The following is a 17,395-nucleotide window of genomic DNA, read 5'->3' as shown; positions in this document are numbered from 1 at the left end:
AATTAAGAGGCCTTTCCATACGTTGCCATGATTGTCACCTTTTTATAGCTCTCTGTGGGCTTCTTACTTGTTTGTACCTCCATGAAATGGTAGGCTTTGTTAACACAGTGACTGTAACTTAGGAGATACTCAAACACTTACTGAATATAGGATGGAAAGAATGTATTGATTTAAGTAGATATGTGGTGTATTTAAGTCTTTTGTGGCTGGTTGGTTTGTGTTACATAATTAAAACTTTTTTTTTTTAACAAGATCATCAATGCTAGGTAAATCCATGTGAACATAATATTGTGTAGAATCTAAACTTCCTGAGGGTAGAAATATTTTCTATTTTCTGTATCTTTGTACCTTATATAATGCTTAGCATTGAATTTACACACATCTCTGAATGGGTGCTTACTGAATAAAGGCTTTTTCTGAATATTTCTTTTGTATTTCCAAAAGAAATGCTATTCTAAGAATATTCTAATGCTTTATTTCTTTTTTCTTTTTCCTTTGTGTGTGTGTACATGTGTGCATGTGCACACTGTTTCAGTTTTTAATACCACTAATGACTTTGAAATGGGACATTGACTCAGAATTAGTGACTGTGCCAGTTTGAATGTATTGTGTCCCCCAAATGCCATTATCTTCGTAGTCTTGTGGGGCAGAAGTTTTTGGTGTTGGTTGGATTTGCATGGAGTGTGCCCCACCCAGCTGTGGGAGATGATGCTGATGAGATGTTCCCTTGGAGGTGTGGCCCCGCCCATTCAGGGTGGGCCTTGATTGGTGGAGCTATATAAATGAGCTGACTCAAAGAGAGGGAGCTAATGGAGTGCAGCTGTGAGTGATGTTTTGCAGAGGAGCAAGCTTGCTAGAGAAGAACGTCCTGGGACAAAGCCATTTTGAGGCCGGAGCTTTGGAGCAGACGCCAGCTGTCTTCCTAGCTAACAGAGGTTTTCCGGATGCCATTGGCCATCCTCCGGTGAAGGTACCCGATTGCTGGGGTGTTACCTTGGATGTTTTGTGGCCTTAAGACTAACTGTGTAGCGAAATAAACCCCTGTTTTATAAAAGCCTATCCATCTCTGGTGTTTTGCATTCTGCAGCATTAGCAAACTAGAACAGTGACAGTCAAGTATTAATTGTCCTTGGCTTTGTGGCCTTAACAGCATCTCATCTCAGCCGATCATTAGTTCCCAGAAAATAAGCTGGATCAGGGTTTCCCAATATGTGGCCGTTTAGAAAATATTCCTGATTGTTACTGGAATCTCTCATTCATCTTTCATTGCTTTTCTATTTTTACATCTTGGCTTGTGCTTTTGATCAGAGGGAGAAAACTATGTCAGTTACAGTGGGTGGGTAAGTGAGAAGAATAATAGAGCAAGAGAAATTGAATTAAATATTCAACCTGAATTCACATACAACATAATAAAATCACGGAACATAACTGCTAGAAACGACTTTAGAGATAATCTAATTAGACCCCCTCATTTCTCCTTTTATTAATGAGGAAGCTGAGATGTAGTGAGGCTAAGTGACTTTCCCAAGACTGTAAAAGGGAAAAATAAACCAATCACAAATACACTCTTGGCTTCTCTAAGCATTTCTGAATCCTTGCTATTAGTGGGTCTCCTGCAGTAGATTCATCTTGATGGATCAGTTTGTGAAAAATTTTGTATTGAAAGAATTCAGTCAAAATTGCATTAGGGCAAAAATCACTGGTACAGTTTTCACTTCTTGATCTCTGATGATCTGGGGTTTATCTCCAAAAGACAGTAGTAAATAATGGGGAGAAAAGAGAAGACAATAAAGAAGAAAAATCCAAATGACATCATTGGGATCAGCCAATATGCATTTTTCCTGGGAAGTATTCTTGAACCTAATCATGATCTATCCAACCAGAATTTAGCAACAAGTCAGGTACAGAGATGTTAAATCCTCTCTTGTTGGATAGATTGAAATAATCCTTAATCTGTTTGGTTTATGTTGATTTATAACATACCATTTCTGGATCTGTTTGCCTTACATTTCATTCCTTGCTCTTCCCCTGCTCTGCTCTGTATCATAGTGGATGGACCATGTTTATGTTTTGTTTTCTCCCCCCTCCAAGCCTCCCTTCTCAGCTGGACAAAGTTTGCTGAACCTATCAGGTGTGAACACCAATTGTTAAATTTTGGGGACTCCCAATAGCTGGTTGTTAATACAGCCATTCCTAAAAATTAAATTGTTTAACCTTACAATCAAATAAATTATATTAAAAACAAAGGTAATATATATACTCAGTTCATCACTTCCTAATTATTTCAATACCTTCTCAGCTATCTTTGCTCTTGTTTGTTATTCAGTCTGTAAGGGAAAACAGTACGTAATGGCGTGCTATTGTGCATTTCTTCCTAACTTTGCATTCAGTGAGTCTACTGGTTGTAGTTTGAAATTGGCCAGGTGAGAGAATTTACACTACAGGAATTGGCAGATGCTACAAATTAGGACCTTTTCTTTTTTTGTGGGTCAGTTAAACATTTAGTGAAGCACCACTTGCTGTTTTCCAGCTGTGTTTGGCCAGTGGGAGGCAGTCGAGGGAGTTTGGAGTGTGGGAGGAAGGAAGAAGTCAGGAATTTTCATACTTTCCCTCTGTGGCCTGGGGATTTCTTCTTTGCATGCACCAATTGTCCCTCTAACAGAGGGACGGTAGCAGCTTCCTGCTATTGCTAATCTTTGGGTTGCTTCACTGCCTGCCATTTGCCATTGAATTTCTCAGCTTTTCTATCATATGTTACCAATTCCCTTCATTCAATTCCTTCTGTTTTGAATATTTGAAAAGTTTCTGTTTTCCTGGTTAGATATTTCTGATATATGTAGCAAATTTATTTAAATAGTTGTCTTTTGTTTTTATTGGCATTTTCATGTCAAAGATTAAATAATTTTAAATAATATGCAGTGTAAGAGATGCAAAGCATTCTCCTTATTCAGGTGTAGTGTGAAGGATCCACAAAAGCTAAGCAATTTGACCAAGGACACAGTAAATTGGTGAAAGGCAAGATGTACTTCCCTATCTTATACTGAGATTTGTGAGCCACACATTAATATTTGGAATTAAAGGTGATATAAAATTTAATAGAATTGTTAGAATTTATTAGAATTATTGTTAAATTCCTCCAGTAATTTTTTTGAGAACTATTTTTATCCATGGAAATAAATATAATATAAGCTAAATATCAAATTTTTGACTTGACAGCTCCCATGCTGCCTTTATTTAGTTTTTTGCTTATGTTACCATGGTGGTTAAATGATGCCCCAAATGGAAAATTTGGTAAAATCTGCATGACTTTAAGTGATTGACCTGATTTTGGAAAATTGAATTGAGTTGACCAGCTGTTTTGCTGTCTTAATGAAATAGCCTATTGTCTGTAGGTCTACTTTGTCTGGGCTTGCTCTCTATTTATGAAGGTCCATTAGCTTATTTCATATATTGATTAAAATGCACATGCTTGTATAGGACACAGAAGGAGACAAATGCCAAGGAAGGCCAGTCTCTTTCCTTATGGATATGTGTAATAAAGAGGAAAAGCATTTCATTTAGGGAATGACTGAATCATTTCATATTTCATCTCATAGGTAGCACTGATTTTCAAATTCTGCTGAATTGGCTTAGACTAAAAACACTTCTCATGTAACTTTGTGTCTTGGAAGTCTCCTTTAGTGCTCTGTTATTGAAATATTATGAAAGAGAAAGAGCACTGATTAAATTTGTTTACATGGATACATTTACATTAATGCATGATGATTAATTATAAGTTAATGCTCTCATTCACAAAAATTTTAAGGTGGCATAATGATAAGGCTGCATTGATAACTCTGCACAGCACCTTATTAACATTGTCAAAAGCCAGATGTGAGGTGGTGTAACACATTTTGGAGTGGCATGTTGGGAAGCCACGCTGGCTTTCCATAAGTGTCATATTCAACTTTGACCACGAGATGTAGCTCAATAATCCATTTTAATTTAAGTCTTTTGTTACAAGCCAAATGACATTTCCATTTACTTGCTCTCCAATTGCATATTAAAACACATAGTGGGTGGGTTGGGGTGGGGGTATGTCCCCACCCTGAAGGCACATTTTAACTTGTGTGTGAGAAATCTATGAATAATTTCTTTAAGCTATGCAAATTCAGGCTGAGAATTCAGACACCAAAGAATTGTTGTATCCTTAAATTTCTATGCATGTGTGTACGTGTCTATACCCAACCTGCTGCCCATCCAAACTTTCAGTTTACTCACCAGCACCATCTCCACCCAAATGAAATAATTTCCTGTTGGCCCCTGTTAGCAACACAAAACAACTTATTTATGTAACTATTCCAAATGTCAAAGAATTACATTAAAATGAAAACACAAAATCAGCTTTCTGTGTTTCAGGCAGCAATTAAGTAGTCACAACATACTACTCCATAGATGAAAGCTCCAGAAATAATCATTTGCAAAGGTAATCACTGGAAGAAGGTCATTTTACTTCCCAAATCCTTGATTTTAAGCTGTGGTGGGGGGAGCATGGTGTGAAAATCCACTTTGGAGATGGCTGTGGTCTTCACTTTCTCATAGAATTCACCCTAGATTTAAACTTGAACTGTATTTTTCTGAGATAAGATAGAGGCAAGGCTTCCCACACTTTTTTTTTTTTTTATGACCACTGTCTAAACAAAAACCTATGACCAGAAAACAGTGGTGGCCACATGATCAAAAAACATTTTCTGGGAAGTGGAAGGGCAAGATGGAGGTAACAAGCAGCTATATAAGGAAATCTCCTCCATGAACATCTTGTAGGATGGCTGCTTTTCCCTTTTCTGGTATTAGTTTCCTAATGACAGAGCTGTTCTTTCTCCTCTGTGAAATGGACTGCCTGGGTAATATGAGCTAGGGAATATCAATAAATGACCTTCAACATATTAAATTCTTAGCAGCCACTTTCAGTTTAATATGAATTGATTTTTGGATACTTTGCTGTCAGCTGGCTGAGCACAGGGCTTTAGGAGATGGTGATTGATCATTGGTGGAAACATGAACCTATGAGACTCTAGGTGGTGAGGAGGGGAGAGAGAATAAGCAGTAGACATGGGAGGGAGGTGACCTAGATGTAGAAATAAGAGGATGGTCCAGGAAAAGCCCCACATGCTCCATTGTTTTGCTTGTGATCCAGTTTTAGGACTGGATTGGCATGGTGGTGTGAGCATTTAGGTAAGGCAATAAAAGAAGGGCTGGCTTATTCTCTCCTAAGCCCTCTGAGACAGCTTTTCCATTTTATAACATTCTTGGTTCCTATTCTCCCCAATGGACAAATCTCATTCCTTTCTTCATTCTCTTCCATTTGTTCTTTCTTGTAAATTCATTCATCTATTCACCAAGTATTCATCAGTACTTAGTACATAGCAAGCGCTGGGTTAGATGTAGTTTCAGTATCCTAGGCTACTGAAGGCAAATACCATGAAATGGGCTGTGTTAAACAATGGGAATTTATAATTTATGGCTTTGAGGCTAAAAGAAAGTCCAAATCAAGGCATCATCCAGGTGGTCCTTTCTCTGCTACATGACAGAGCACTTGGTGGTATCTGCTGTTCTCTCTCTTCTGATTTGGGTTTTGCTGATTTCAGCTTCTTGCTTTGGTGGCTTTTCCCTCTCTCATGCTTGAATTCATTCTGTTTATAGAAAGGACTCCAGTTACAGGATTAGGACCCATCCTGATTGAGGTGGGTCACACCTTAACTAAAATAGCCTCATGGCCAGGTCCTGCTTACAATAGATTCATATCCATGGGGATGGATTAAGTTCAAGAACATGATTTCTGGGACACACACAGCTCCAAACCACCATAGTTGTCTGCATGGATACAAAGACAAAAATCTTTCAATTGTCAGATCTACAAGAAGATCACTGGAATCTTTCTACAGAAAACTCATTTTTCTTTCAAAATATCTGAACCCATGTGGTAGAAATGTCAAATTTTGCTTTATTTAATATAAAAACTTTTGAGAAGAAAAGCAAAAAAAAAAAAAAACAACAAACAAACAAACTTTCTTTAGACCAGTGGTTCTCAAACAACGCACACAAGAATATCCTCAGAATGTTGTTAAAATGCAGATTCCCACTCAGTAGGTCTGAGGTGGGATTTGAAGTTCTGCAATTCTGAGAAGCTCTTGGGTATTGCTGATTCTGCTGGTCTTGAGACCTGGCTTTGAGTAACCGGCTCTCAGTAACCCGCTTTAACTACACCTGAGTGAGTAGATACCCAGAAAGAGGCTTAAAGTGAAACAAGCCTCCTCTACCTCAGAAGGAAGGAGAACAAGATCTGAAGACAAGCTCTATAGGAATATGACGGAATCTGTGAGTGACGAATTATCTGCCACCTGACTCTCTGCACGAGCTTTCAGGATCAGATACACAGTGCCAGGAATGACAGGATACAGGTTTTCTCCTAGGAGGGGTACAGATCATTGCCTACATCACTGTTTTGAGACATCACAACTGAAATGGCTTCCATGTTCCTAAAAGAAGGAGAAGAAGAAAAAGGCACTGCTTTCAAAGGGAAAAAATAGTTTTCCGATAACCCCCATTAACTACACAGGTCATTGTGGCAAAACGAATGGGATTAGAAATCTCCTAAAAGCTGCAGTATATGGTACGCTGTGACTGACAAGCCTTTCGCTGAGTAGTTACAAATGGGACTAATGGTTTAAACTTGTTAGTCATTGTCAGAGGCTCTGATCCTCGAGTCAGCCATGGAAGCTGTGGCAGAAATCAATAAGGCACCACTTTCTTGGTGAACTGCTGGACCATGTAGATCGCCTGGAGGGAAACGCTCAGTTCCCTCCCAGGCTGCTAGATGAAAGCAGGCAGCTAGATCTCCAGGAAGATTGACCATAGTGTTCGGGGCAATTAGGCCTTTCACCACTTTGAGGGATAATTATAAACAGGGAGTCAGTTGGGAGGGCAAAGGCGAGGCCGCCCTGCAGACAAACCCAACACTGGAAGCCATTTTGGGGAGGCTTGTCAGTTTCATGGCATCCCAGGGCTTTTTTTTTCTTCCTTCCCCTTTTCCTTGTTCAGATTGTTACACAGTGATTTTACAGGGGCTGTGGCTTTTCTTTCCTTTTTCCTCTCCCTTTATTTATCTTTAGAAGCTGGAGGAGGGAGGACTGATGGTGAGAGCAACACTTGGTTGATGATAAACAGCAAACTACAGCTGAACTCCATTAATCCGTTCAATCCCCAAAGCCTCTGGCCTGAAAACCTGTCAGAGGAGGGCTTCCTGTTGGGCACATTTCAAAACAATCACATCCCATTATTCAGTTCCTTTTTTTTTGGGGGGGGGGAGATCCCTGCAAATGTGCCAAAATCATTAGTGAAAGAGAGTGTGTGAAAGAAAGTGCATGTTCACGAAGCAATTACAGACAAGCTGCAGATTATCAGCAGGCTGCAAGGGGTGAGGACTGGGGCCTGTTTGGCAGAGGCTGTGCTTTGCAGAGGAGTGTCCTATCTGATGCACACAAGGTTGCACCCAGCGTTATGAGTGAAAGCATCTGATGCTCCCCAGCTGCCCAGGCTGTGGCCAGCCTCGAGGTGCAAGAGGAGAAGCGCAAGGCTTTGCCGGGGGTTCTTGGTGGAAAGGCAGGTCGGCCCCAGCCTAGTATGGAAGAATTTCTGGCCTCTTCATCAACTGCCATTTTTGTTCAGATTTCAGCTGGGAGTGCACCTGCCTTCCAGTGTTCCTGTTGCTGAGGAGTTCCATTCCATTTCTTTTATTAGTCTCGTGATTGCTTTAATTTTTTTTAATTTTTTAATTAATTGATTAATTTATTTTTACTTCTCTCTGGTTCCTAGTCAACTGTTGAATGCAGCTTGTACTGTAAACTGTGTTCTGTTAAGTACTGTTTAACTATCAAGTGGTTGGGGAGGCAAGATGCTGTGGAAATAATCCCAAATGGCTACTACTTGGGAAGGCTGTCTGTCATTCAGAGGTTCTTTGATCATTTCACCACCCTGGTGGCTCCAGCCCTTGGTAAAGAGTGTTGAAGTTTTCTTTTAAAGTTTGCTTGCCTGCTGGGAAATGGGAGTAGTTTTGCATCTAAGAGATGTGAGTTCCAAGAAATGAAATGCAGACGTTCATTAGGAGACAAGAGGATACTTGAAGGGCATGAAAGCTGAATGTCTTTAACAGTGGTGGTCTCCTCCTTGGGAGGGGCATTTCAGGGGAGTTTTGTATTGCCATTTTCTGTCCTATGAAAAGAGGAGCTCAGCTTCCAAGGAAGCAGCTTATAGGGCTTTTTTTTTTTTTTTTTTCTCATTCTCAGTTCACCCAACATCCAAGGATGTTCCCCATTCTGAGAAACTCAGGCAATCTGGAAGATCCAGATTACCCACTTGTGATTCCACAAGTTGGGTCAGCCATTTACAGAAACAGAGGGGAATTATAACTGCTACTCAAATCTTCACAGTCCTAAGTGAAATAAAATGAAGTAATTCAATTGATTTGGGATATTCTTTAATAAAGTAGATACATGTGACCTTCCTTAACATCCTTTAGGGTGTGAAAAAAGAATTTTTTTTCTTGCAACCCAAATACATCTAAAAGGAGGCAATCCCTTTTAGGCAACCAAGAATTACTGGCTGTTTCAAAAGATACCTGATATTCAGGGAGCCGTTAGGTCCTGGAAGAATTTATAGAATTCAGTCTTAAGGTGCTTTAACAATATTGCCATTAGCTATAATTCCTTTTAAATTGTAATTCTATTGAGTGTGTGACAATGTGGCATTCTAGAGTACCTAGGATTTTAGTTCTCCTACCTCAGTGTTTTGATGTGCAGGTGCCTCCATCTCCTTGCCTCTCTTCCCTCACCTTTGAAATGGAAGATTGGACTGAATCAACACCAGAGTTCTGTGGGAGACAGAATGGTGGCTCTCCAAAGATGTCCATGTTCTAATCCTGGAACCTGTGACTGTTTCCTAGCCTGGGGGTAGGGACTTTGCAGATGTGATTAAGGATCTGAAGACAGGGAGGTTACTCTGAATTATCCAGTGGGCCCAGTGTAGTCACAAGTGTCCTTAAAAGAGGGAAGAGGAAGTCCAAAGAGCCAGAGGAGGAGTGATGATGGCAGCAGCAAGGATGGAAGGGAGCAATGCAAGGACCCACCCTGCCATTGCCGGCTTGGAAGTTGGAAGGGGGCTGTGAGCCAAGGAATGCAGGCAGCCCCTAGAAGCTGGAAAAGGCATGGCATGGAATCTCCCCTAGAACCTCCAGAAGAAACACAGCCATGCTGAGACCTTGATTTTAGCTGAGTGAGAACCATTTCAGACTTCTGACCTCCAGAGCTGTAAGAATAAAAATTTGCACTGTTTTAAGCTATTGTTTGGTAATTTGTTGCAGCAGCAATAGGAAACGTATACACATCTCTTTCAGCATTAACTTTCACTGGAACTATGAACATGCTTTGTATGGAGGGTCACTAGAAAATCCAAATCAGGGAGTGATGTGTGCAAAAAGATAACCACTCACAATGATTAGAGTGAGAAATTTAGAGCAGACTGAAGACAAGGCCCATAAGGGCAGAAACATGTAAGGAAGGAAGATAGGACACCAGAGCCTGTGAAGGAAAAGATGTCTGTGAAAGAAGCTTTATCATTTGCAATGCTTGAGGGTATTTGAAATAGCTCTGAGTATTTTTTTTCCCTTTGACTGGCAGAATGGAGAGTGTTTGCAGATAGGGCTTTAGAAGAAGCAGAATTGTGGCATTAGAAGGGGCCATGGTGATTGATTTCCTTGTAACAAGTGTTGGAATGCATTTTACAACATCCCTGCAAAATGTTCGTCATGTCTGTGTTAGATCATTGCTAGTGATGAAGCCCTCACCTCTTCACAGAATGGTCCCTTCTATTACTGGGCAGGCCTAATTCTCAAATTATGTTTCTTGTGCAGAACCAAAGGCTGTTGTCTCATAATGTCCATTCTTTGGTCTAAATTTATTTTTTAGGCTAATTTTTGGTGCTCAGAGAACTCAAGGTAAACATACCTGTTAATGAAAGAAGATGTGGGCATGAACTTTGGGGGAAAGTCCGTACCAGCAGGATATGGGCCAAAACCATGTGTTCAAAGTTGTAGGCATTCAGATTTTGGGAGGTGAATTCTAAAAGTACTGAAAAGATGAAAACAAATACTTTGTGTTCCATTAGAGTTTTTACTGCTCTATCTCCAGTGCCACAAACATTGCCTGTCTCATGGTAGGTGCTAATCAGTATTTGTGAACTCAATGAATATATTCCATTAATAACAATGAAGTGCACTGTTAGTGGGTAAACTAGAAATTATAAAATAATTACCTAAATAATCAATTTAGTTAATCAAATTGGGAACAAGAGATACTTTAAATATGATAGTTTTTGCTTTTTTTTTTTCCTTTTATTATTTGAAAGTCTACAAGTTGTACCCTGTTGATATTTTCAAAGGAAATTTCTACTTTCCAGTGGGATTGCAGGTGATATGCAGAGTACTTATGTACTTTCCTTTATGCAGAGTACTTATGTACTTTCCTTTAAGAAGCCTATGAGGTCATTGGGAAGACAGGAGGTCACTGCTTATTATTATCCACTACTGTTTTCCTTCCAGGTGAATCTAATGAAACAATGTAGGCAGCTGCAGCCCTCTAGTAACACAGGGTGTGAAGGCTACACATCGGGCCTTAAACAGTTTATCAGTGTTATGGTTTAACAGCTGGAATATGGAAATTCTTAAGGTCCTGCATATTGATAAATGGCCAAGGTGTGCAAAGATCCATCAAGTGTGTTGGGGCATTTGGAGCTATCACCGCACAATCAAGATATGGCCATGATTAGGCCTCAAATCATCCAAAGAAATGACATACCTCAGAAGCAAGATTGGTTGGGGGAGCCTGCCTCTTTCTGCACTCAGCTTGCTGTAAATGAAGCAGTGCAGCATGTCGATGAGCTCACGTGCAGCTGCTGCATGAGAGAAAGCAGCTGTAACACAGGGGCAACTCCTCACACCAGATCTTGCACCTCTTGAAATATCACCTCTGCTGCACCACTGAGGGAGGTGCCAGACTGAAGTACACACTCGGCCATGATAGAAGATACCTGAATGTTTTATAGCAGTGAGAGGAGCTGGGGATATTCCTGGGCAGCTTCATTTGAAACTGAGGCCTTGGCAGAGACTGTGGTTGGAAACTTGTTAGCAACTCTGTAATCGGAAATCTGGTTCTTCCAGTGATGCCACAGCCCACGGTTTCCATTATTTGAAGTGGAGAGCATTAAAGTGAGGCATATGGCTTGCTTTTTGTTTATTATACTAGGAATGACAATCCCTAGCTTCCCATCAGCATATCCTCTTCCTAGAGAACCCTGTTCCAGAAATGAATGAGCTTTGGACCAAGTGGACCTGCCCTTCTGGCCAGAGCTGATTGAATGAGGAGGGACACCTGACCCAGTCTGAGCCAACCAGACTCGACCACCCAGATATTTTGAAGCCTTGTTCAGTATCTGGATGGAAGGTGATGTCGAGCTGGGCCTGGGATGGTCATCTGTAAGACATGCTCAGTGAAGCAGGAGGGGCCAGTCTGCAGAGTGAGAAGGAGTAAGTAGATACACAGACATGTGACATGAGAGCACACAGTCCTGAAGGGATGGTTCAATGAGTTGAGCTTCTGCCTTTCCATTTTCTAGTTTGTTTCTCTGGGGCCCTGTTAGAATTCCTTCTCTTGTTTTCTATGAGATATTCATATATCCTTTCATGAATGCCGTCTTTCCTTTATTCTATTTCGAGTGGCCTTCTGTTCCGGAGACTTGAGTAATTGATTCCACTTCTCCCTGCCAATCTGTCCCCCAGCTTTGGCTGAGCACTTACCAAGTGCCAGAATTTGTTCTGATGATTGAGGTATATCATCTTACTCAATTCTTTTGTCAACACTCAAAGCAGATGTGGTTATTTTGTATTATTTCACATTAAGGAAATAGACTGGGGAAGGTTAGGTAATATCTCCAAAGTCACACCATTGATGAGTGAGGGAAGTGGTGATTTCCATTGAAGTTACATTTGCATCGAAATTGATTTTACATTTTCTGTGAAATCATTAAACCACCTACTCTAAAGTAAATGATTTATGCTATAATTTGAGAACAGAATCTATGTTGAAATACTGAATCAACTTGGGAATATAACTAGAAACCAAATCATCTTTATTTAAAAAGCTAACACTATCTATGTTTACTTGAGGGTTGAAAACTTGCACATGCCTCCAAGAAAATAGGCTACATATAAGAATTATTTTGGGGTGTAGGAGGAGGAGTAAAAGTTTTAGAAGTGTTACCTAGGTTTTTTTATAGCCTATTCTTCTTTATTCCTCTATTGCTTTCTGATGTGTCAACTCTGTTATGCCAAAAAGGGTGAGAAAGACCATTGAAAATTACCCGTCTTGGGCTCTTACATGGAAGAGATAGAGATAATGAGATTAACATTATTTTGCCTGAGTCCAAGTGTCCCTGGTAGACTTCTTTCCTGGTTTTGTCTTTCTTTTGAGCATAAGGAAATAAACCTATTCTTTAACTCACAATAGTTAATATGTTTGTTCTCTTTCATTTTCCTTTGTCTTTCTGTGCTTTCCTTGATTTTAGTTTTCCTTACTGTAATGTTTAATGCCCTCCATGACCTTGCCAGAGTCAGTGTCTTCATGACCCTCAATATCCTTCATACATCCAACATCCCAGCCAAGCTGAACTGCCTGGAGTGTCTCATGCATACCTGCCCAGTCTGCCCCAGCTATTGCTTCCTACCTCTCAACCCACCCCACCACCCAGTATTAAAGTATAAATATTACCCAGCTTTAAAATCCTGGTTAAAGTCTTACTCCTTTCATAATGAGACTCTCCCTGATTCCTACAGACCGCAAGCAACATCGTCCTCACCTCACTTCCCATAACATTCTACCTACACTGCACTTATGACTTCTAATTATGAAAACCTAGGTATTAAAGTTATTTCTGCACATCTTCTCTTTGCACTGTGAACAACTTAAGGGCAGGATGACTTTTTATCTTAGGTGTCTATCCTTCATAACACCCGCAGAGTATCTTTCATGAAATAGGTATTCAATAAGTATCTATAGAATTAATAAACAAATGAATAAACATTCTTTTCTATGGCATAATTTCAATGTAGTTTTGATCTGATGTTTACATTTCTTGTGGTCCAGAATACTAAGGCATAGTGTACACATTTGTTGCACCTTGTACAGGTTTTCCCCCTCCCCCCATTACATATTTGATTAGTGAATGAGGGAGGAAAGTAATCATTGAAAAGTGTTCTTTAATAAGTTTCTTGTGGGGAAAAAGAAACACTGAATAGCTTTTTTTTCAGTATACTCTTTTCTTTTTTTTAATTATATAAAAGCAGACTTCAAATAGGTCCACCTGTAGCTGGGATTCACCACTATGTTGATGTGAAATATGTAGTATATTATGTTGCTTAGCTCTAACTTAAATGAAACTCTGATTGAACTGACTTAAACTAAAGGGAAAAGTATTAACACAAACTATAAGAAGTCTGGAAGCAGAGTGGCTCCAGGTTAAGCTAAATTCATCTCAACTACATCAAGGACTTAGATTTTTTTATTCTTAGCTTAGTGCCTTTGTCTCATGCTACCTAAATTCCTTATGGTTTTATGCATTCTAACAATCATATCAAGGCATGGTAATATTCAGTGGGAAAAAGGGACAGCTCCTCCTTTAAGTATTTTTGACAACAATGAAACCTGTTCCAGAAACCCTGCAGCAGTATCCTCTTTATTCCATATTAGCCAGAGATAAGTCACATGACTATTCCTAAATCACTTTTGGCAAAGGATTTGAGATTGCCATGATTAGATTGGAGCTTTGAGGATTTACCTCTGACTTTGGAATGGGCCACCATCTCTGGAGGGTATGTAGTGCAATGAAGTCAGGGTTGTTGTCAAGGACAAAATGTGTAAGGGCTTTTGGAAGGCAATGCCAGTATTTTCCATAAGGGGAATGAAAATATTCCTTTATATAAATGAGTTGTTCTTAGTTGTGGGGGTGATGAACTGTTTTATCCTTGTTCCCTCCCCACATCCTGCCATCCCCAGGCCACAGGGCAATTGGCAATTTTTGGAGACATTTTTGCAGGTTACAATTGAGGGGGTAGAGTTCATGCTACTGACTGCTGGTGGGTAGAGGCCAGGGATGTTGCTAAATATCCTATCATGCACAGGATAGTGGTTCACAACAAAGAATTAGCCAGTCAGTAATGTCAGTAGTGTCAAGGTTGAGAACCCTTGATATAGGTGTAACTTCTCTGCTGGCCTGACAGTGTCTGAAAATCTTACTTTTTAGTCATAATGCTGACTTGAGACATTGAGGTCTAGTGTTCAGATATGTTTTAGTTTGGAGGCATGATACACTAATAAATTAGTGTTCAGATACATTTTAGTTTAGGTGCATGATATATGAATAAATTATTGTCCATTAAGACTGTTGGAAAACTATTTCATCAACTTAATTGGATGGCCACTTAACAAGACCCTTGGGAAGTGACTGTGACATGTAACGGTAGTTATATGAAACTGACATCAAAGAATGTATCCCTGCACCAACCCATGACAGAGACAACCACTATTTCCTTTACTGAACACAGTGAAAAATTACCAAAGTTCAAGAAAAGGGAGAAAATACTATTTGAGTGCCTGCTGTATAGCAGACACTACCAAGGAGATTTACAATACTACTAATAATTTTCCAGAGCAGAAAACTCAGTTTCAGTGATGTTAAGAGAATAGTTGAATAAAAAAAATGTTCAAGGAAAAAAAAACGTTGTCTTCAAATTTTATGACACTTCCTCTTTTTAGATACATATTTTTTTCATTTCTGAGTAACTGAAAAGCCTTAGCTGACCTCATCAGTTAGGTGGAATTTTAAGACTGGTTAGTTCTATAAACAACATTTTTCATGCTTCTTCCCCGTTGCTTTACTCCTTTGTATTATCTTTGAAATTACAGCTGATCCTGTAGATCATTCTTTCAGACCATGTCTTCTATCAAAGCTGCAGTCAGGCATTACTTATTTTGATTTCTAAACAGGTTTTGGCCCTGGTGGCTGTACATAGTAGATACAATAAACATTTCTTAATATTTTTGGCTGTCCAGCTTTCAGTCCCCTTTTCCATTTGGGGGTAATCCACCATTGTGTTGAGAAGCAGACTCTGCCTATCACTTAAGGAAGTTAAAAGACTCATACCCTCCCTTTCTCTATCCTCTGGTCACCAAGGCAAGACACATGTGACTTAATCACCATCAGTGTGATGCTCTTCTCTTTGATTTTGTACCACAGAGATCATGGAAAGCAAGGATTCTGGATGGTGTAGTCCAAGATGGAAACTTTATGGGTTCCTGAGTCACTGTTTGGAGAAGAGCTTCCTGGGAGAGCTACATGACCGACAACAGATCTTGTGACATGTCAAACCAGTAAGAGTTTAGATATTATTTGTTACTGTGTCCTTGCCAAGCCTCTACTAACGAATGTACTTAAAAACAATTACCTGGTGAGGTAGGGCAGTGAAGAAGAACAGAAGCTTTGTAGTCCTACAGGACTAATTGAAACCTCAGTTCTGCCATCTACTACTTGTATAATCTCAGGCATTATTTGGAGGGAACTAGAAATAAATACTGGCAGTATTTTTACATTTTATACCAAAAAGAGGGCAGATATAGGTCCAGGAAAACTTAAGTGAGAGAAATTCCACGGAAGTTGTTTTAGCTCTGAGACAACATATTCACCAAGGTACCGCCTCATCTCATTTTGTTTTCCCAAAATGGCTTCCTTGTTTTTCTTCTGTAAAGGATTCTATTGTGTTTTCCATACAAACTAATCTTGTATGAATTTGGATGGCACAAGTCTTTGAGCTGATTCATGGAAATGGGCCCATTATAGTAAGAGATCTTGAAATCTTGCCAAAAAACAATTGATGGGATTGAAGCCTACATAAAAGAAGACTTGGGAGTAGCCGCCTTTGAATACATGAGGGGAGGACATGTAGAGACTTGGAGACAAAGAGTTAAAGGAGGTCCAAAAAGCCCCTGAGGTTATGTGCTGAGTGTGAATGTGTGAAGGGTTGTAGTTTTGGGTGGCGTAGGTCCTAGAATTAATCAAATTCTCCAAGACTAAAAATCAATGTTCTGGACTTACTCTGTGTGACACAGGGAGGCTGAACAAGGACCAATAGCTCTGATATACAAGGTGGCAAAATCTGCCATTTAAGGGACATATTTTAAAAATCGGCATTGTCTCCATATGAACTGGCTTGCCTCTAGCTGTAGTGAGTTTCTCATCTAAGTCCCACACTTATCAACAGTGTTCTGGAGAAGATTGAACTGCTTCTATGGTTCATGCCAATGCTGAGTTTTAGTGATCCAGTAATTCATAGAGATCAAACAACTCTGAAGTTTCATTAACTTAATTTGCAGTGTGGGGCCCAGGGGTCTCTATTTCAGGTGTCTGAGTTTTCCCATCACCAATTTGTCCTGGCTTAAAATAAAAATATTTAGATGAAACATCCTCAATAAGAAGCACAAGTACTCAAAAGAGCCCCTAATCGTATCTTAGTGAAGGATGGTTTCTGTTTTAACTAAAAGGATAGTTTTAAATAAAACTCAGTATGCATGGGGATAGTAAATGAGGAGACCTCACAGGGTGGTGTTCTCCATAAAGTGTAATATGAACTTACATTGCTGAGAAAATGAACCTTCAATGAAACTGATAATTGTATAATTTATTGCAAAGTTAGAAAGCATTAATAAGAACTATCAATTACTGAATATTTACTGTTTGCCAGGTTCTATAACCTCATGCTCTACAGGTATTCTCACTTAATCTTCAGTGTACTTAATGAAGACAGTATTATCACCCCAATTTTACAAATAAGGAAATTAAAGTCCGTAGCAGTCAGAAGGTAAGTGACTGTCAGGGCTAAGATTTGAACTTGGATTTGGGTTCAAGTTCATGTCCTAACCATTGTGCTTCATTGACTCCCACATTTACAGAGTGGCAAGGTTGGTTTGGCAGTGGGATTACTGCACTAGCACTGTGGTTTGGAACAGTTTCAATTAAGTTGTGTGGTGGCTTTACAGTGTGTTGATTTGGTTGGGCTGAACCACATTTCCCAGAATTCCTTTCCCTGTACCTGTCCAGATAGGGTAGGTCACAAGAGAGATCCTTGTTCAGATTTGGAGGGTGGAGGTAAAGCGGTGGCCATGTTGTAGCTCACAAATGTTGTCGCGTCTCTGCTGGCTCACCTTGTTGGCATGAGGCAGCGCTGGGCTGACCTCTGCTCACCTTCCCCTAGATC

General features: G+C 39.8%; 1 protein-coding gene across 1 annotated transcript in view; it reads left to right on the top strand.

Annotated features, from left to right (window-relative positions):
• Positions 1-17,001, top strand: part of LOC119524630 — a 204,590-nt gene extending 187,589 nt beyond the window's left edge. The window contains exon 5 of the mRNA XM_037823337.1: positions 15,382-17,001. The gene's annotated coding sequence lies outside the window, so the exon portion shown is untranslated. The remainder of the gene's footprint in view (positions 1-15,381) is intronic.
• The last annotated feature ends 394 nt before the right edge of the window (positions 17,002-17,395 follow it).

Source organism: Choloepus didactylus (assembly GCF_015220235.1).
Source record: "Choloepus didactylus isolate mChoDid1 chromosome 11 unlocalized genomic scaffold, mChoDid1.pri SUPER_11_unloc3, whole genome shotgun sequence".
Taxonomy (NCBI): Eukaryota; Metazoa; Chordata; class Mammalia; order Pilosa; family Megalonychidae; genus Choloepus; species Choloepus didactylus.
Note: the sequence above shows the minus strand (reverse complement) of the source record. Positions and strands in the feature narration are given on the sequence as shown.